The sequence below is a fragment of the Populus nigra genome, chromosome 15 (genome assembly GCF_951802175.1).
Source record: "Populus nigra chromosome 15, ddPopNigr1.1, whole genome shotgun sequence".
Taxonomy (NCBI): Eukaryota; Viridiplantae; Streptophyta; class Magnoliopsida; order Malpighiales; family Salicaceae; genus Populus; species Populus nigra.
The window spans coordinates 738,712-759,832 of record NC_084866.1 but is presented as its reverse complement, the minus strand read 5'-3'; the positions used below and the strand labels follow the sequence as shown (position 1 = coordinate 759,832).

Sequence of the window (21,121 nt, the reverse complement as noted above, 5' to 3'; positions counted from 1 at the left end):
AACTTGGAATGGATTGAAACTCTCAACAAACTTGAGAGATTATTGGAATTGAAAATAACAAACTGCAGCAGAATGTTACTGCTGCAAATCCTGAAGTAGAAAAACGATTGCATAAAATTCAAATAACATAACTACACTTAACTCTATCTATCTCAAGGCAGAATCTCATAATTCTAACACTCCTCCTTGAGACTTGCCTTGGACAAACCAAGTTTCATCCTTAGAAATTCCAGCCTTGATCTAGGAAGAGCTTTAGTCATTATATCTGCAAGTTGAACATCTGTTGGACAATAGTGTAGCTTTATAAGCAGATTCTTCTCAGCTTCTCTTATAGAATGAAATTTCACATTAATATGCTTGGTTCTGCCATGTTGAACCGGATTTAGAGCAATAGCAATAGCAGATTTGTTGTCACAATAAAGCTCAGCTGGTGAGCTTTGATCTTGACCCAAATCAGCAAGCAACTTGTTCAACCAAATTGCTTGATTTGCAGCAGCTGCCATGGAGATATACTCTGCTTCTGCAGTTGATTGTGCCACCACATCTTGCTTCTTTGCATTCCAACAAATTGCACCTGAACCAATGTTAAAAACATACCCGGAGATGCTTTTCATGTCATCAACACTCCCTGCCCAGTCACTGTCTGCATAACCAATTAGTTTTACTCCTCCTGTCTTCAAGTACCAGATGCCAAGATCAGTTGTTCCTCTAATGTACTTCAACACCCTTTTAGCAATTCCCATGTGAATATTGCTAGGTGAGCTCATGAACCTTGACAACAAACCAGCTGGAAACATTAAGTCAGGTCTAGTTGCTGTCAAGTATAGTAAACTGCCCACTAAACTTCTAAATCCAGAGGGATCTTCAAGTTTCTCACGATCATTCTTTGAAATCTTCTCATTTTGTGCCAAAGGAGTTGCTACTTCTTTGCATGACTCAAGTTTGAACTTCTTGAGTATATCAACAGCATATTTCCTTTGTGAAACAAAAATACCCGAACTACATTGATGTATCTCCATTCCAAGAAAGTAGTTCATAATGCCAAGATCAGACATTTCAAACACATCTTGCATTTCTGTTTTGAACTCTTCCAGCAACTTTGCATTGCTTCCAGTAACTAGCATGTCGTCTACATAGAGTGAGATCACCAGCTGCAGACCATCTTCATCTTGTTTCAGATACAAAGTAGCTTCATTTTCACTTCTCTTGAATCCCAGTTGAATCAAATGAGTGTCAATTCTGCTGTACCAGGCCCTTGGTGCTTGCTTCAAGCCATAAAGAGCCTTGTGTAGCTTGTATACTTTGTGTTCATTACCAGCAACTACAAAGCCTTCTGGTTGCTGAACATAAATCTCTTCAAGAAGTATTCCATTTAGAAAAGCAGACTTAACATCTAAATGATATACTCTCCATCCTTTTTATCCCGCAAGAGCAAGTAGGAGTCTTATAGTGTCATGCCTAGCTACTGGTGCAAAAGTATCTCCATAATCCACTCCAGCAACTTGAGCAAAGCCTTTAACAACCAATCTAGCCTTGTGTTTGAAGATTGAACCATCTGGATTGAATTTGGTTCTGAAGACCCACTTCACTCCAATTTCCTTTTTATCTTCAGGAAGTTCAGTTAATCTCCAAGTCCCATTTCTTTCAATGGAATCAATTTCTGATTTCATTGCTTCAATCCAAGCTGGAACTCCTGCAGCTTCAGTATAATTTGTAGGCTCAGCATGTACAAGATTACATCTTTCGTACACATCACACAATGGTCTAACCTTAAGTACTGCTGTATCTGAAGTTGCTTTAATGTTTTGTTGAACTTCAACACCAATACTTCTTACTGTTGGTTCAAGTGCAGCTGTGATATTCTGATCAACTCCTTTTAAGTCCCAATTCCAGCAGGAATTCTCATCAAAATGCACATCTCTACTGACCTGAATTTTAGCTCCATTCAGATTGAAAATTCTGTAACCTTTTGATTCTGTCGCATATCCCACCAGAATTCCTTTCTCTGCTCTTTCATCCAGTTTCCCTCTTTTGGCAGATGGTACAAGAAAGTAGCACAATGATCCAAACACTTTGAGATGTTTGGCAGTAGGCCGGACACCAGACCATGCTTCCAATGGTGTTTTGCTTTGAATAGACTTAGTTGGAAGTCTATTAAGCAAATATACTGAAGTATTTACTGCTTCAGCCCAAAGAAACCTTGGCAACTTCTTTTCAAACAAGATACATCTGGACATCTCCATCACAGTTATGTTCTTCCTTTCAGAAACTCCATTCTGCTGTGGAGAGTATGGAATTGTCAGCTGGTGTACAATCCCAGCTTCTAAACAAAAGGCATTGAACTCCTTCGAAATATACTCTCCTCCATTATCAGTTCTCAACACCTTGATCTTCTGTCCACTTTGAGTTTCAGCCATGCTCTTGAAGTTTTTGAACATTAATAGTGCTTGTGACTTGGTTTTCAGAAAATAGACCCAAGTCATTCTACTGAAGTCATCAATGAACAATATAAAGTACATATTATTGCTCAAGGAGGTTGTGCTCATTGGTCCACATATGTCTGAGTGGACTAACTCCAGCTTGTGAGTTGCTCTTTTAGATATACCTTTGGGAAATGGTTGTCGGTGTTGCTTTCCCAGTTCACAGCTTCCACATGTATGAGCAGTAACATGAATTTCAGACATGTTTTCTACCATTCCAGTATCATACAGCAACTTTAATGAATTGAGATTGTAATGACCAAATTTTTTGTGCCAAAGAATGCTTTCATCAATCTTAGCACTAAACACATGTCCTTTAACAGCATCAAGCTTCAAATCGAAGCTATTACCATCCATTTTGATTTTTGCTATCTCTGAATTATGTGTATCAGTAATAAAGCAAAATTTCTCTTTAAAAGAGACTTCATAACCATTCCTGAGCATCTGTGCAACACTAAGGAGATTTTGATCTAGTTCTGGAATGTAAAGAACATTTGTGATGGTTTTAATACCTTTATTTGTGCTGACCGCAACAGTGCCTTTCCCCTTAGCCTGCACAATATCTCCATTTCCCAACTTGATCTTCGGTTGAACTGATCTGTCAATAGAAGAAAAGATTGACAGAAACTTAGACATGTGACTTGTGCAGCCACTGTCTATAAGCCATGTATTTAGTTCAGAAGTATTGCTAGCTTGTGATGCCATAAACAAATGCTCTTCATCATCTTTGCCTTCTTCAGAAACATTTGCTTGTTGTTGTATTTGTTGCTGTGATTGCTTCTTCTTGATTCTGCAAAATTTCTCACTATGACCCAGATTATTACAGAACATACACTGGAGAGAAGGTTTACCCTTAAACCAGCAATCTTTCTCAGTATGATTAGTTCTTCTGCAATAAGGGCATGGTAAGAAAATCTGTCTTCTTGAAGGTGTATTTGTTTTCCTTTTAGAAAACTTGACAAGTTTGTTTCTTGGCAGGTTACCAGCACTCCTTCCCTTGTTGTTTGCTTGGAAAGCCCCTTCAACAGCCTCATCATCTCTCATATGAACCCTTTGCTCCTGTACGTGTAGTTTGCTAATTAACTCTACAATAGTAAGATTTTGCAAATCACAAGATTCTTCTATTGCAGAGATTTTGGCTTCAAACTTTTGTGGGACTAACATCATAAGTTTTTCTACTACCTTATGATCTTCAAATGTATTTCCAAGAAGTCTCATTTGATTTACAACATCCATTAATCTGCCAGAATAATCTTTGACAGATTCATTGTCTTTCATCTTCATCAACTCAAATTCCCTTTTAAATGCAAGAAGCTTAACTGCTTTGACTCTGTTGCTCCCTTGAAATTCAATTTGGAGCTTATCCCATACTTGTTTTGGTGTTTCCAGATTCATTATTTTGGTGAAAATATGATCTGCAAGTCCAGAATGTAGGCAGGTAATGGCTTTGTCCTTCTTGAGTTTTTCTTCTTCATGTGCTTTCATTTGAGCGATTGTGGGATTTGCATTCAATGGTGGTGGATCAGAATCAGTCACCACAACATTCCACAAGCCTTGAGATCTTAGATAAAATCTCATTTTGACAACCCAAATATGATAAAGTTCACCACTAAACATTGGAATTGCAGATGCTATATTACTTGAAGTAGACATTGAAATAGAAGGAAAATAACTCACTAGTATTTCTGCTCACCCTCTCTGTGTTTAGCACTCACAATACTTGCCTCACCCTCTCTGTGTTTGTCACTCACAATACTTGCCTCACAACCCGTAGGATATAAAGCTCTGATACCACTGATAGAAATCTTAAGATCCAGAAACTACAGTTTTAAGTATAGAAGAAATAGATACAAAGGAGCAGAGTTGAGTAGAAAGATCAATACTTTTAATTAATTTCAAATGCCTATATATAGGCTTACATGGAACTTGGAATGGATTGAAACTCTCAATAAACTTGAGAGATTATTGGAATTGAAAATAACAAACTGCAGCAGAATGTTACTGCTGCAAATCCTGAAGTAGAAAAACGATTGCATAAAATTCAAATAACATAACTACACTTAACTCTATCTATCTCAAGGCAGAATCTCATAATTCTAACACGGTTGAGGATAGGGGTGCCAATGAAGGGTGGATTCAACCAGCTTCTGACAGTGACAAGAGATCCCAAATATAACACTACAAAATTTTCGGAAATTGCATAGTTGTTTTAATTTGAAGCTGTAGTGGAAACTTACCTTATGCTTTGCCTTATGAGTACATTCCCTTTGCCAATCCTAATGGTTAATGTCAAAGAAACAATTCAGCCAAATAATTTTAGCTGATAGGTAAGACTATAAGATATTATTTATATTATTTTATAAAATATCTTATTAAGTAAAAAAATTTTAGGCTTGAAATATGTATAAATTCACACTACCTTGTATTATTAATTAGATTTTAATTAGAAGAGAGAATGAAGATGGTAATTCATGCAGCAACAACAACATAAATTTTAACAGTGGTAACCGTGGGAACTGTCGCACCCTCCCGAGAGCTCGACGTCGCGGCGACCCATCCTTCGTAGCGGGGATTGATGTTGGGGTCTTTCTGTTGTGAAAAAGGGAGTCGCCACCTAGTATTATGGTCACTAGGAAACCTAACTGGTCTTTCAGAGATTCTAAGGCAAGGGACTGGTTGCGTAAAGGGAAGGTTTTAGCACCCCTAGTACGCCCTACCTAAGGTAAGCTGCTTGGTGTTTGATTTGCCTTATAATTGTTATAGTGTTGATGTTCTCTAATCCTATCAGTTTCCTAGGATAAGTCTGCTCTGATGAATGAAATCTAGGGTGCCTTAAAAATCTATTTTTTTGTCTTAGTGTTTTATACTCTCACGGCTCTAAACCGTGGAGTAAAAAAAATTGAAATGTCCTCGATTATAATCAAGGCTTCTTTCAAGGATTTGTGCGGATGTATTATTCCTAGAAAGTTATTTTGGATATTTACCACTCCGGGTTTCTTTATCCAAATATTAACAGTGAATAATAACAAATTATTCCCAATAATATTTTGGATATTCGTCCTTTAAGGATTTCTTTATCCAAACATTAGCGGTGAATAATAGATGAATTTCCCCAAAATAAGATTTTTATATTTTTTGGAATATTGGCCAATACCCTTTGGAGTTTTACAAACATGTTGTAAAATCCAGAAATGCAAGAAAAATGATTTTTGTTGTGTTTAAGAAATCCATGCGAAAACACATTTTCAAAACTTCAAATATTTGTTTTTTATATAAAACGTAAAAACAATGTTAGGGTATTGGCCGTATGCAGGAAAACAAAACATTTTTTCATTTTATATTTTTTTTTATGTCTCGACGAAAACCGGGTATTTTCATACCGGACTTGTATCTTTACCATATAAAACAATACAAGCAGATATTGATAAACAATGCATCAACAAACTTTTAGAAAAAAACACATATTTAAATCATTTTTTTAAAGAAAATTTTCCGAACGGGCCAGACCCGGCCCACAAAGAGACTGGGCCGAAATCAGCCCAACATAAAATGGGCCCACTTCCTACAGGGGCTGGACTCAGCCCAGCCCAAACCACATGACTGGTACTGTTCACTGTACAGTAACAGTGTTACTGTTCCTCTGCACAGTAACATGTTAATTAATTTTACGGTTACTGTGCACATGCATAGTAACCGGGTAATTATTTTTCCAGTTACTGTGCACATGCACAGTAACCCCGTTTTCACACATTAACAAAGCAAACTGCATGCAAAAGACCACGTTACTGTTCAAGTGAATTAAATTTCACTTAAACAGTGCAAACACAAAGCAAACAATTACACAGTGCGGGAGGTTACAGTTCTAACAAAGTTGGCGGATTAAATGTTCAAGTGAATTAATTCACTTGAACAGTGCGGTGAAATGCAGACAAAGAGAACCTGTTACTGTTCAAGTGAATTAAAACTCACTTGAACAGTGTAAATGCAAAGAAAACCACTGCGCACACAAGGTGAAGAGAACAAACCTGGAGATGAAGAAGTTGTCTGCGTTCGTCCGTTCCCAGTCTTTCCCTCCTGTCCTATGTTGGCGTCAGTTTCCCTGTTTTTTTTCATTCCTCTACGTCTTTGTCACTCTCTCTCCCCAGTTGTCTGCTCTTTCTTCTTCCCTGTTCTGCAAATGTTATATGTAAAAATAAAAATAAAAGTAAAGACCGAAAGAGATGATGAGCTGGTGCGGTTGGTGGTGTTGTTGCGGTTACTCTTCCTCCTCTCTAGTGTTGCTGCGGCTGCTCACAGTGTTGTCGTCTCCTTCACAGGTGGAAGAAAGTGTTCTGCTGGCATGGCAAATGATCAGCGCCCTTGGAGTCTCGGTTTTCTGCTCCTTCTTTACTGTCCTTTGGCCTCCCCTCTTACTTCTCAATCTTCCCCGTAATGAGCTGCTGTTAGCAGCGAAGAGGAAAGGAGAATGAAGGGCCGGTGCAGGAGCGGGAGCTGCAGCTGCTCGTCCTCCTGATGTGGCTGCTGGTTCGGATGTAGAAGATGCGGTGCAAACAGGGGTGAAAACCTTTGCTTTACTGCCTTTGAAACCTGAAGAAAGCCTTCCTTTTTTCCTCTCTCGTTCTCTTTGTTTTTTTTTCTATGCCAACCCTCTCTACTCTTTACTCTTCTCTTCGGCTCCTCCTCCCTCTGCTGGAAGAAGAAGAAAGCAGTCTATTATATATGCCAGAACCGGAGACCACCCTCACATTCTTTCGTCTCCACCGTCTCTGTTTAGGGAAACAGTCCCAGTCCTTAGATGATGATGAGGGCGTTGGCAACGTTTGGCAGAGAAGGCTGTTTCGTGTGCAGGGAAGAAAATGGCCGAGAGAGGGGAATGGCCAAGGGGGGGAACTCCTTTTGGGTGTTCTATCTTTCTCGTTTAAAAAACTGAACTCTCTCCCTCCGTTTTTCAAAAACTCTTCCCCCCCCTCCATTTTCCAGCCCTCTCTCCTCTTTAAAAACTCTTTCCCCCTCCTTTTGTTAATTAATTGTGAGCGGTACACAAGTGGAGCGGGCTCTGTCGCGCATGCACATCGGGTGAGGTCTCCAATAGGGGTGGCTTTGCAGGGCACGCCTGCGCTGTTTTCTAGTCATGGGGTTTTTGGTTTTTGCAGCAGTATGCGGGGAGAGAGAGAGGAACGGTGTCTACACTATTTTGGGTTTTTTTCTTTTTAATAATTTATTTATTTATTTATTTTTGTGGGGACCCAAAAATGGGTAACAACAGATGCCCCCTCTTTATAATACTTACGGAGCAACAAGGGTTTTGCGCAGTAAGTTTTATAAAGATAAACAAAACTGAACTTCCGAAACTGATATTGTCGAAGATTGATCGATCTGAAACTTTGTCTTTATGGGTATTCCCCTTCAACCCGAAACAACGATCAAAACTTTGTCATCTTGAGATCCCAATCTAGCGATCCTCTGACTTCTAACTTCGATTAATTTAACTTGGAATTCCATTCTGAGATCCCTTCTGGCAATCTCTTTTAACCAAAAAATTTATATTTGCAGCTTGGCCAACCTGAAATCCCATCTGGCGATTTCCCTTAGCCAAAGCTGATATCTGTGTTGCGGTTGGGTTAACCTGAGATCCCTTCTGACGATCTCCTTTAACCAAAACCCAAAAAAACTATCTTGCAGCTCGGTCAACCTGGAATCCCCTCTGGCGATTCCCTTTAACCAAAGCTGAAAGATGAGATCCCTTCTGGCGACCTCTTAAAATTCCTAGAAAACTCCACGCTTTTCTAAGGAATGGTCTCAATATCGGGTGACCTGCCCATCTTAAGATTCTTAGAAAACTCCATGCTTTTCTAAGAAACGGTCTCAATATCAGGTGACCGGCCCATCTTAAAATTCTTAGAAAACTCCACGCTTTTCTAAGAAACGGTTTCAATATCAGGTAACCGGCCCCTCTTAAAATTCCTAGAAAACTCCACGCTTTTCTAAGGAATGGTCTCAATATCGGGTGACCAGCCCCTCTTAAAATTCTTTAGAAAACTCCATGCTTTTCTAAGGAATGGTCTCAATATCGGGTGACCTGCCCATCTTAAGATTCTTAGAAAACTCCACGCTTTTCTAAGAAATGGTCTCAATATCAGGTGACCGGCCCATCTTAAAATTCTTAGAAAACTCCACGCTTTTCTAAGAAACGGTTTCAATATCAGGTAACCGGCCCCTCTTAAAATTCCTAGAAAACTCCACGCTTTTCTAAGGAATGGTCTCAGTATCGGGTGACCTGCCCGTTGTAAGATTCTTAGAAAACTCCACGCTTTTCTAAGCAACAGTCTCAATATCAGGTGACCGGCCCGTCTTAAAATTCTTAGAAAACTCCATGCTTTTCCAAGAAACGGTTTCAATATCAGGTAACCGGCCCCTCTTAAAATTCCTAGAAAACTCCACGCTTTTCTAAGGAATGGTCTCAGTATCGGGTGACCTGCCCGTTGTAAGATTCTTAGAAAACTCCACGCTTTTCTAAGCAACAGTCTCAATATCAGGTGACCGGCCCGTCTTAAAATTCTTAGAAAACTCCATGCTTTTCCAAGAAACGGTTTCAATATCAGGTAACCGGCCCCTCTTAAAATTCCTAGAAAACTCCACGCTTTTCTAAGGAATGGTCTCAGTATCGGGTGACCTGCCCGTTGTAAGATTCTTAGAAAACTCCACGCTTTTCTAAGCAACAGTCTCAATATCAGGTGACCGGCCCGTCTTAAAATTCTTAGAAAACTCCATGCTTTTCCAAGAAACGGTTTCAATATCAGGTAACCGGCCCCTCTTAAAATTCCTAGAAAACTCCACGCTTTTCTAAGGAATGGTCTCAATATCGGGTGACCAGCCCCTCTTAAAATTCTTTAGAAAACTCCACGCTTTTCTAAGGAATGGTCTCAATATCGGGTGACCTGCCCATCTTAAGATTCTTAGAAAACTCCACGCTTTTCTAAGAAATGGTCTCAATATCAGGTGACCGGCCCATCTTAAAATTCTTAGAAAACTCCATGCTTTTCTAAGACGGTTTCAATATCAGGTAACCAGCCCCTCTTAACATTCTTTAGAAAACTCCACGTTTTTCTAAGGAATGGTCTCAAAATCGGGTGACCTCAAGGAATGAAGCAGTGCTGGTTCACAATTCTCCTTCGCGGTTCTGTCGAACTGAGATTCGATATCTCAGTGGTTCCCAAAAACTTGGAACTATTTTGGCTTTCACCACACCTTCTCCTGCCAGGTTAGTGTTATGACAAATAGCATGTATGTTTTTTTTTTGTTACCTATTTTGGAAACATAGGTCCCCCTTTCGTTGTAAACTTCTTCGAGCTCTTGTTTCCATTTGTTTGTCCGACCTTTTCTCTTGAATCGGAATATGCTCCGCACACTATACTTCATATCCTCTTGGTGAAGAGATCTCTGGTTCCTTAAGGGGCCCTTTCTTGCTCCATCGAGTATTATTTTGGTTTTGTTCATGAAAACTGAAACTTTCAATGCAATTAGCAATTCCCATAAAAGATGTATTTTCAGAAGTTTTTATGATGATACCCCTTTTTGGCTTTGGTTAACTTTGGATCCCTCTTGCCCCAAGTGTGGCGTGCAAAAACATGTCAAGTTTTGATTTGGTTTGATTCTCTCCAATTGATGGAGTCATCTCCTTAGTCATGCGTTAAAAACAGCTCTTTTAAGTAAAAGATTTCAACTGATATAAGATAATACGTTTTATGAAAAAAAGGTTCTTTACAAGGAGAATTCATGGCCGAACCTTTTTATTGACTGGGAAGCATAGTATTTCTTTATAGAGTCATAATTCACAAGTTTAACTAGATCTTCTTCATCCATTCTAGATAACAAATAAAGCTCCTCTCGAGAATGTTTTCTTTAACAGGTAAGGGCCCTCCTTGTTTGGCGCCCTTTTACTTTGATCCTCTTCTGGTAAAGGCTATATTCAGTACAAAATCTCCTTCATGGAATTCTCGAGGTCAGACCTTCTTATCATATGATTAGGCCATCTTTGATGATGACAGATTGCAGCTAATCTCTTTTCACTGTCATATTCAACTATTCATATTTAACTTTTACCCATTCCACCTCTTCTAAACTCAGAGTCTACCAAAACTCTTAATGAGGGGTTTTCCACTTCTAAAGGCATAATTGCCTCCATTCCATATACCAACGTATATGGGGTGGCTCCTATTGAGGTTCAGACTGCGATGCAGTATGCGTAAAGGGCCAATGACAACATCTCATGCCAACATCTCTTCTAAGTAATCTTCTTGACATTTTTGTTAGTAGCTTCTACCGCTCCTTTCATCCCTGGCCTATATGGCGAGTAAATGCTTGATCTTTCATTTGGCGCAGAGTTCTATTATCATCTTGCCAATTGAAACTCTGGGCATTATCAGTTATAATCTTTTTCTAGTGGATCATACTGACAAATCAAATCTCTCTCAATAAATTTCTTCACCACTTGTTGCCTCTACATCATCCAAACATCTCAACCAAGTTCTGTCCGATGATTTCTTATACAAAGTTTCCCCATCAAGATCCCTTGCCAACCTTCTCAAAGTCTTCTTGTTGATTTTGGATGCCCCCATGGGATATGTCTGGTTTTTTGGATGAAATTCTTGATATTATAGTACCAAGGGTTTCCATCTATTTCTCTTTCGACTGAGCAACAATGAGCTGGGTTATTTCTGATATTGATGTGTACTGGTTGTACCTTGTGCCCAAAGTCTATTTTGGCCATAGATGTTAGTGTAGCCAAAGCATCTGCAAAGTGGTTTCCTTCCCTTCCTAGATGGGTGAACTTTATTTCCTTAAATTCTCCAGTCAGTTTAGATAGGTATTCTTGGTAAGGCCTTAACTTCTCTTCCTTGGTTTGCCATTCTCCTTTTATTTGGCAAATGATCAGCATTGAGTCTCCATACACATCTATCTTTCTGATGTTTAGCTCCAATGCAGCCTCTAAACCGAGAATGCAAGCTTCATACTCAGTCGTGTTGTTGGTGCACCCAAACTGTAGCTTGACTGAAACCGGATACTGCTTCTTATCAGGAGAGATTATCATTGCACCAGCTCTGTTACCACATACGTTTACATCACCATCAAAGTACATAGTCCACCAATCTAATTTCCATTCCTCAACTGAAAGCACATCTTCATCAGGAAAATCAAATTTTAATGACTCATAATCTTCTCTAGCATGGTCAGCTAGGTGATTGGCAATGACATTCATTGCTTTCCTTATCATATCTACTATGTTGTACTCAGCTAGTATAACTTGCCATTTTGCAAATTGGCTTGATAGATAGGGGTGGATTTAGAGGTACTGCTTGATTTTCTCGAAAGCTTCTTCACACTCTTATTCCCTATTCCAAGATTCTTCTTCCTTAACAATTGAAGATGGGGTCATAAGTCATGGTTAATTGGGATATCAATCGAGCAATGTAATTCAACCTTCCCAAGAACCTCCTTACATCCTTCTCAGTCTTGGGAGGTGGCATAGATTGAATAGCCTTTACTTAACCAAGATCCACTTCTATCCCTTCGTCACTCATCATAAATCCCAATAACTTTCCAGATTTCACCCCGAATGAACACCTTGTGTGGTCAAGCCTCAACTTATACTTCTTTGGTCTTTCAAGACAATTCCTTTAATATTTGGACATGATTCTCTCCTTCTCTAGGTTTAGCAATCATGTCATCCACGCATACTTCAATCTCTTTGTGCACCATGTCGTGAAATAGAGTTACCATGACCCTTTGGCAGGTGGCCCTAACATTCTTCAACCCAAATGGCATGACCTTGTAACAAAGGTTCCCTATAGTGTTGTCTTTTTCTTATCCTCTTACACCATTTTTATCTGATTCTAGCCCAAAAATCCATCAAAATACGTGGAGTTATATGCTGCATTGTCAACTAACATCTCTATGCGTGGTAGACAAACCTTGATTTTATCTTCCTTTTTGTGTAATACCACTATGTTGGACACCTATTGTGGATATTTAACTACCTCTAGAAAACCGGTGTTCCACTACTTTTCAATTTTTACTTTTTTTAACCGATTTCCATCCTTCTACTAGTGGTACCCTATACAAACCAGGCACATCCTTGTAGGACCAAGCAAAAACATCTATAAAATCTCAAAGTAATTAATTCTTCTGTTTCTTTAGGAGTGATCATAGTCCATATCTTCAATTTTTCTCTTATTTTTTCATTGCCCGCATCTATGGTTTCAAGTTCCTCTCTGGCGGGTTTCCGAGCTTGTTCATGTTGTCCTATTTTCATCCACTTCTTCCTCTTCTATAGCTACTATGTTTTCTTAAGTTTGGCCATTCATTCTCAGTGTAAAGTGTAGATGTTTGTTTTGAAAGATCGGATTTGAAAACGGAAAGTGATGTGTAAAAACATCAAGATGAACTTTTGAAAATGCATGATCTCATTGAAGGAAAAAAAATTGTCTCAAAACATTTGCTTGAGCAAACCGATTAGGTGCGCAACATCATTCCAGACTCCTTCAAGCTTTCTTTGGTACTGAGCTTTTGGGTGTAACCTTCTTCATTTTCCATCCTTTTCTTTAATCGAGTGTTGTGGATTCTAGAAGGGGGATCTATGTTTCTAGATCTTATGCGTGCATAGATGTATAAAAAAAATGCATGACATAATGCATGATTGTCATAAGAATGCTTTGTATATTGGGTGTGGATGCAGCCTTCTTGTGAACGAATAACAGCCACCCCCTTATAAACATAGGTTCACTTGTCACATTGCTAGGAGTACTGCCTTTCAAGTCGTTTACTTGAATCATGTTCACCAAGAGACAGATTTTGCATAAGAAGATGGGTCAACGCCCTTTTCATTAATGCTTGATAAGTTTATTACCTTTCCTCCACAAACTCTCTAGCCAAAGGTAAAAAGGGCAAAGCCGCAATTCTCAATCTTCCCTAGAAAGGCATTGGTTTTAGCTAGGCTTCGGCAATAGTGAATGATGTCCCCTCCACACTTTTCACGCATTGATTCTAATAATCCGAGTATGTGCAGCAACTTTGTCCATTTGCTCATCCATCTCGGTCATCTTTTCTATGAGCAACATATTGGTTTTGTTCAAAGCCGCATTGTTAGCGTCGATTTGATCTTTGTATTTTTCCATTGTCAAAATACTTCAACCTTTTCGCGCTTCTCGTCAAGTTTTTATCCTCATAACTTTTATCTCATTTGTCTTAACCGCTAACTCTGCTTCAATAACCTTAAAACCTTTCCTTTTACCCTCTTCCTTTACAATATCCGTCGAATGGTTTTCCAACTCCAATATTTCTTGTTCAAATCCTCATACTTCCTAATCCTATCCATCAGTTCGAATTGAACTTGTGCAAATTTTTCTTGGGTATATTTTGTGCTTCCTTAGCAATCTTTAAAGTCAACCTCCATTGCTTCAAGTTCAAAGCAATTTTGCATCCAATCCAAACTCATCCCCCCTAGCTCCTTCTCACTTCTTTCCTAGCAATCTTCTCTTCACTTAGCTTTAACTCAAGCTTTGTTATTCTCGCGTCTTTAGATTGTGTTTGTTCATCTAGAAATGCTCTTCTTTTATCTTCTTCCAGCAATCATTTCTTCTAACATTGTCGTGTGTTCTCAACTCCTCTTTATTATTGTCCCTTTTTCTCTTGATAGGCTCTTCTATAATTTGGGGAGATTTGACTCCTACACAAGGCATGGCTGAAGCAGCTAAGTCTCTCAATCTTGCATATCCTGCACTTGCACCTGGATCCTTTAAACCTTCTATCTCAACCAAAATCAGATGCTTCCAATCTTGTGTGATGATCTCCACAACTTCTTGTGCGATGGGATCTTTGAACAAACCAAAGAATTAAGCAATTCCCATCGTCCTTGGAACAAACTGCATGCCCCCAAGTTACCTTACCACAAGGGCAAGAGCATAACTTACATAACCTGTGATCCCTACCAAAGGCGCCCAACGTTTCTGTCCACAACTCATGAGGACTTTCATTGCCGTTACCCACGGGGCTCTCCACTTGAAATCACTATTAGGCAAACCTTCTAATTTGTCAATCCAACCCTGGTTGTCTAGAACTTCAGGGGTCTTTGGGTGAACCACCAAAAATTATTGAAGACATGCTTTTTTCGTTTCGATGTGGCTAACCATCTAGATATACAACAACTGCATGCAACATCTCATTGCTTCTTTTCCGGTCTTCCTACAATGGTTAAGTGTCAAGATGGTTTTAGTTAAATTGACAGCCACTGGATTGATTTGTGTATTCTCATACTCTACATAAGCAGCAGGGACCTTCAAAATCATTGCACCCGTTTGGCTTGGGAACAACAGAAGGCCAAAAATGCCCAAGGCAATCAATCTCTCTTGTTCTGATCCTGACTTCTTTTCCAGCTCAATTTCTAGCATCCTCCATTTCAGACTGGTATCATTCTTTCCCAAAACTTTTTCCAAGTTTGAGATTCTAAGCAGTTTTGACAATTCGGGGATGATCTTGTCAGATCTCAAAGGAAAATAAATCCTATACAAATTGTTTGGAAACTCAATCAACATCCTATATTCCTTCATATTAGGACATAGGTCATTGCTTCCAAAAGAAAAACATCGGTAGTCTGGATCCCAAAAATGAATTATGGTTCGCACAACTGGGCTTAAAACTTCTACCCTTGCAATTTCCATCAAACGTTCGTATCTACTAAAAATGCATCCTTATCCACATTCTGAAAGTGAGTCGTTAACTAGTTCACCTCATTCATAATGCAATTCAGGTTCTTAATTGGTGACAGTTTCTTAGCATCGCTTCTAAAGCAGTCTCCTTCAGTCAATTGTGACATTTCAAAATTTTTCATATTCTATGATGGAAAATTTAGCAATGGTGGCTCAAATCCTGTGGTTCAAAATGCCTTGGGGTTTTGATGCAAAAGATATTATGGAGCATACAACCTTAAGGATAGGTTCTAGTTCCTTTACGTGAGACATAGGGTAGGTTTACTACTTGGTCTCTAAAAAAGGGTCTCTTGTTGTCCCAGTGATCGCCCTCATAAAGGCAATATGGGGGTTCAGCAGATAGTGGGATGGCACATGTACCAATCACTATCAGTCTAAACACTCAACAAAGAGTTGGGGTTTACACAAACTTAAACCTTGACTCAAGTCATAAGGCAAGCTGCTAGTCCCCCACCTAACTTAAAGTTTAATGTGTGTGTTCTCGACCAGATAGTAATAATACAAGTGATGCATGATAGGGTGCAATAAAATCTATATCCATATCTGATATACCATGCATGATAGGATGTAAAGATGCATGCTAAAGCTTTTAAACAAAGTATCATTCATAGTAAAAAAACAACAACACATGGCATAACAAAAAAAACAATTACCAAGCTTAGTCCAAGGGTCCCCAGTGGAGTAGCCATCCTGTCGCACCCTCCCGAGAGCTCGACGTCGCGGCGACCCATCCTTCGTAGCGGGGATTGATGTTGGGGTCTTTCTGTTGTGAAAAAGGGAGTCGCCACCTAGTATTATGGTCACTAGGAAACCTAACTGGTCTTTCAGAGATTCTAAGGCAAGGGACTGGTTGCGTAAAGGGAAGGTTTTAGCACCCCTAGTACGCCCTACCTAAGGTAAGCTGCTTGGTGTTTGATTTGCCTTATAATTGTTATAGTGTTGATGTTCTCTAATCCTATCAGTTTCCTAGGATAAGTCTGCTCTGATGAATGAAATCTAGGGTGCCTTAAAAATCTATTTTTTTGTCTTAGTGTTTTATACTCTCACGGCTCTAAACCGTGGAGTAAAAAAAATTGAAATGTCCTCGATTATAATCAAGGCTTCTTTCAAGGATTTGTGCGGATGTATTATTCCTAGAAAGTTATTTTGGATATTTACCACTCCGGGTTTCTTTATCCAAATATTAACAGTGAATAATAACAAATTATTCCCAATAATATTTTGGATATTCATCCTTTAAGGATTTCTTTATCCAAACATTAGCGGTGAATAATAGATGAATTTCCCCAAAATAAGATTTTTATATTTTTTGGAATATTGGCCAATACCCTTTGGAGTTTTACAAACATGTTGTAAAATCCAGAAATGCAAGAAAAATGATTTTTGTTGTGTTTAAGAAATCCATGCGAAAACACATTTTCAAAACTTCAAATATTTGTTTTTTATATAAAACGTAAAAACAATGTTAGGGTATTGGCCGTATGCAGGAAAACAAAACATTTTTTCATTTTATATTTTTTTTTATGTCTCGACGAAAACCGGGTATTTTCATACCGGACTTGTATCTTTACCATATAAAACAATACAAGCAGATATTGATAAACAATGCATCAACAAACTTTTAGAAAAAAACACATATTTAAATCATTTTTTTAAAGAAAATTTTCCGAACGGGCCAGACCCGGCCCACAAAGAGACTGGGCCGAAATCAGCCCAACATAAAATGGGCCCACTTCCTACAGGGGCTGGACTCAGCCCAGCCCAAACCACATGACTGGTACTGTTCACTGTACAGTAACAGTGTTACTGTTCCTCTGCACAGTAACATGTTAATTAATTTTACGGTTACTGTGCACATGCATAGTAACCGGGTAATTATTTTTCCAGTTACTGTGCACATGCACAGTAACCCCGTTTTCACACATTAACAAAGCAAACTGCATGCAAAAGACCACGTTACTGTTCAAGTGAATTAAATTTCACTTAAACAGTGCAAACACAAAGCAAACAATTACACAGTGCGGGAGGTTACAGTTCTAACAAAGTTGGCGGATTAAATGTTCAAGTGAATTAATTCACTTGAACAGTGCGGTGAAATGCAGACAAAGAGAACCTGTTACTGTTCAAGTGAATTAAAACTCACTTGAACAGTGTAAATGCAAAGAAAACCACTGCGCACACAAGGTGAAGAGAACAAACCTGGAGATGAAGAAGTTGTCTGCGTTCGTCCGTTCCCAGTCTTTCCCTCCTGTCCTATGTTGGCGTCAGTTTCCCTGTTTTTTTTCATTCCTCTACGTCTTTGTCACTCTCTCTCCCCAGTTGTCTGCTCTTTCTTCTTCCCTGTTCTGCAAATGTTATATGTAAAAATAAAAATAAAAGTAAAGACCGAAAGAGATGATGAGCTGGTGCGGTTGGTGGTGTTGTTGCGGTTACTCTTCCTCCTCTCTAGTGTTGCTGCGGCTGCTCACAGTGTTGTCGTCTCCTTCACAGGTGGAAGAAAGTGTTCTGCTGGCATGGCAAATGATCAGCGCCCTTGGAGTCTCGGTTTTCTGCTCCTTCTTTACTGTCCTTTGGCCTCCCCTCTTACTTCTCAATCTTCCCCGTAATGAGCTGCTGTTAGCAGCGAAGAGGAAAGGAGAATGAAGGGCCGGTGCAGGAGCGGGAGCTGCAGCTGCTCGTCCTCCTGATGTGGCTGCTGGTTCGGATGTAGAAGATGCGGTGCAAACAGGGGTGAAAACCTTTGCTTTACTGCCTTTGAAACCTGAAGAAAGCCTTCCTTTTTTCCTCTCTCGTTCTCTTTGTTTTTTTTTCTATGCCAACCCTCTCTACTCTTTACTCTTCTCTTCGGCTCCTCCTCCCTCTGCTGGAAGAAGAAGAAAGCAGTCTATTATATATGCCAGAACCGGAGACCACCCTCACATTCTTTCATCTCCACCGTCTCTGTTTAGGGAAACAGTCCCAGTCCTTAGATGATGATGAGGGCGTTGGCAACGTTTGGCAGAGAAGGCTGTTTCGTGTGCAGGGAAGAAAATGGCCGAGAGAGGGGAATGGCCAAGGGGGGGAACTCCTTTTGGGTGTTCTATCTTTCTCGTTTAAAAAACTGAACTCTCTCCCTCCGTTTTTCAAAAACTCTTCCCCCCCCTCCATTTTCCAGCCCTCTCTCCTCTTTAAAAACTCTTTCCCCCTCCTTTTGTTAATTAATTGTGAGCGGTACACAAGTGGAGCGGGCTCTGTCGCGCATGCACATCGGGTGAGGTCTCCAATAGGGGTGGCTTTGCAGGGCACGCCTGCGCTGTTTTCTAGTCATGGGGTTTTTGGTTTTTGCAGCAGTATGCGGGGAGAGAGAGAGGAACGGTGTCTACACTATTTTGGGTTTTTTTCTTTTTAATAATTTATTTATTTATTTATTTTTGTGGGGACCTAAAAATGAGTAACAACAGGAACAGTGGTCCTAACAACAACAATTGGCAGCAAGGCAATCGTTCCTCTTCCTCAAATCAGTGGTCTAAGTAATACACGGTCTGTTAGGTGCCAACTTTGTTATGCACCTTGTCACTCAATTCAGCGGTGTTCCCAACTTCATAGTCACAGGTTACAAGCTAAGCCAACCTAGCTCTTAGCTATTAATTAGAATATTGTACAGTTAATTTTGAAGGCGAATTAAGTGTTTTCAATATATGCAGAGTACAGATTATAGAAGGTGTAGCCTAGCTTGATCCTGATTTTTCAGGACTTAAAGTCAAGCAATTAGTGAGGGATTCTGATAGTTTATTGCAAGTTTTTTTTTTCTTTTTAAGGATCAGGGCTTACACATGGACAAGTATAAATATAATTGTTTGGCTTGTATTTGCAGTAGACTTGGATGAATAAAAATGAAGTATTTTAGGAGTTTCCCCTAGTTATAGTCATTGAAGGTTTTAACTTACAACAAACCTGGAGAAAGTCAACGTGTCAAGCTTTACTTCCAAGCAATCAAAAGAATATAAAACAGAAGTCGAAGATATTCTTATAATAGAGTACTCCAGTTAGGTCAGTTTTCAGATTTCATCATCCTTGCAACCATCAGCAAATGTATTAAAGTTGACACGACCTACCTCAATTCTTAACTAGGCTAGATAAGTTAGAATATTCATGTTGAACTTGAGAAAACGATGTGTCTTTAAAATAGATTTTGTGACGTGACAAAGGATGCTTCCGATAATGGAAGCGATGGTTCCGGTTTACAAGCAAGTCAAGTCAATGATTGAATTTCCTATGCAAGGCCTTGTCAGGCCAGTAGAAGAATAATAACGAATGCAGTATTTAATGATTATTTTCCAAGAAAAATAAAATTGTTGAAGGGATCTAGCCCTTGAAAATAACAACCAAGAATTTTAATTATTCTTGATTAGATTGAGATAAAGACTTCAATATTTTTCCTTTTCTTTTGGTTATAGAGCGAGGTTAAGGAATTTAAAAGGTAGTCATTCTTGTCACGATTAGAAAATTTTAAAGACTTAATTTGAATTTGAAGATTTCTAACCATAGAAAAATATATATTTTTAATCATCATATCACTTCTTTTGTATTAGAGTAATAACGCATGTAGTATTTAATCATCATACATCTTTCAACCTATCCTGGAAAAGATCCCTTTGGCCCCGTGAGAACTACATGAGAGAGAGCTTGATCGTAGAGGTGCAGCATGGTCTCATCTTTTCAAATGGTGCAGATCGCAGGTTATGGAAATTCTACAGCTCTGGCATGTACTCATCTCAATTAGGTTGCTTCTTCTTTGATAGTTTATCGGCCACTGAAAATAATCACTCATTTGTTCTGCTATGGAATGGTTATGCCCCTCCAAAAATGAATGTATTCATATGGCTTCTTCTTCATGGCAGTTTGAGTATAATAAGTTTTTTAGCTGAGAAGAGACTCATTAATTATGAGGAATCTCACTGTCCATTCTGCTGCAAGGAAACTGAGACAATTAATCATCTTTTCCATTGGTGTCCTATAACATGGTCTCTTTGAGGTCGTTTCTTGAACTGGTTCGGGTGTTTAGGTTGTCTGCACAAAGACCAAATCAAAATCTATAGGAATGGTCTGGTTTGATTAATAGAAATTTTCAGCTACGTGCTATTACTCTCCTTTGTAAAGGTTTGTACTGATCAATTTGGATAGCGCACAACCGCCTAATCTTCAAATCCAAGGCTTCAGATTGGGATATAATTTTTTATCTCACCTTTCACCGTTTGGCCTTCTAGTTGAAGTTCTTAGTTAGAAATTTCAGCTATACAGACTCAAATCTTTTTAGAAATCCTGAATGTATTATGAACTGGACTAACTAATTAGGTCGCTCGTCGCTTTGGTCTTTTCTTTTCTTTTATATTCTCATTGTATTTTATCTTTCGTTCAACTCCACCTACTTGATGGGGCTATTTAATATTAATATATAATGCTCTCGTGTACTATATAAAAAAAAAGTATTTGATGATTGGCTGCCAAAAAAAAAAATGTTGAAGGGATCGATTAGACTCTATCAACCTCATCGTTTTGAATTTTATAACTATAGTTGAATCTTGATGATATTGGCTTGAGATTTCACTGAATTTTAACTGAATTAGGCTTCTTTTTTTCTGCTACAACAAGCAAGATTGTTTTTTCTGATTAAAAAAATGCTGATTAGAAAACTAGATGCCAATAATGTAACTACAAGCTTGAATATTCTATAATCATTGCAGATACGTATTTGACTTTGACAAGGTAAACGATGATGAAGTCAGACCAAGGGGATACCTTAGAGTATAAGGACAACTCTTCAATATTTAATAAGTTAATATAGCTAGACACCCAAGTGCATGTATTTTACATATTAACTTAAAATGTGATTCAGTG

The 21,121-nt window shown here is 38.9% G+C and overlaps 1 pseudogene; it reads right to left on the bottom strand.

Annotated features, from left to right (window-relative positions):
• Positions 1-382: 382 nt before the first annotated feature.
• On the bottom strand, positions 383-11,739 carry LOC133674643 (uncharacterized; annotated as a pseudogene).
• Positions 11,740-21,121: the final 9,382 nt, after the last annotated feature.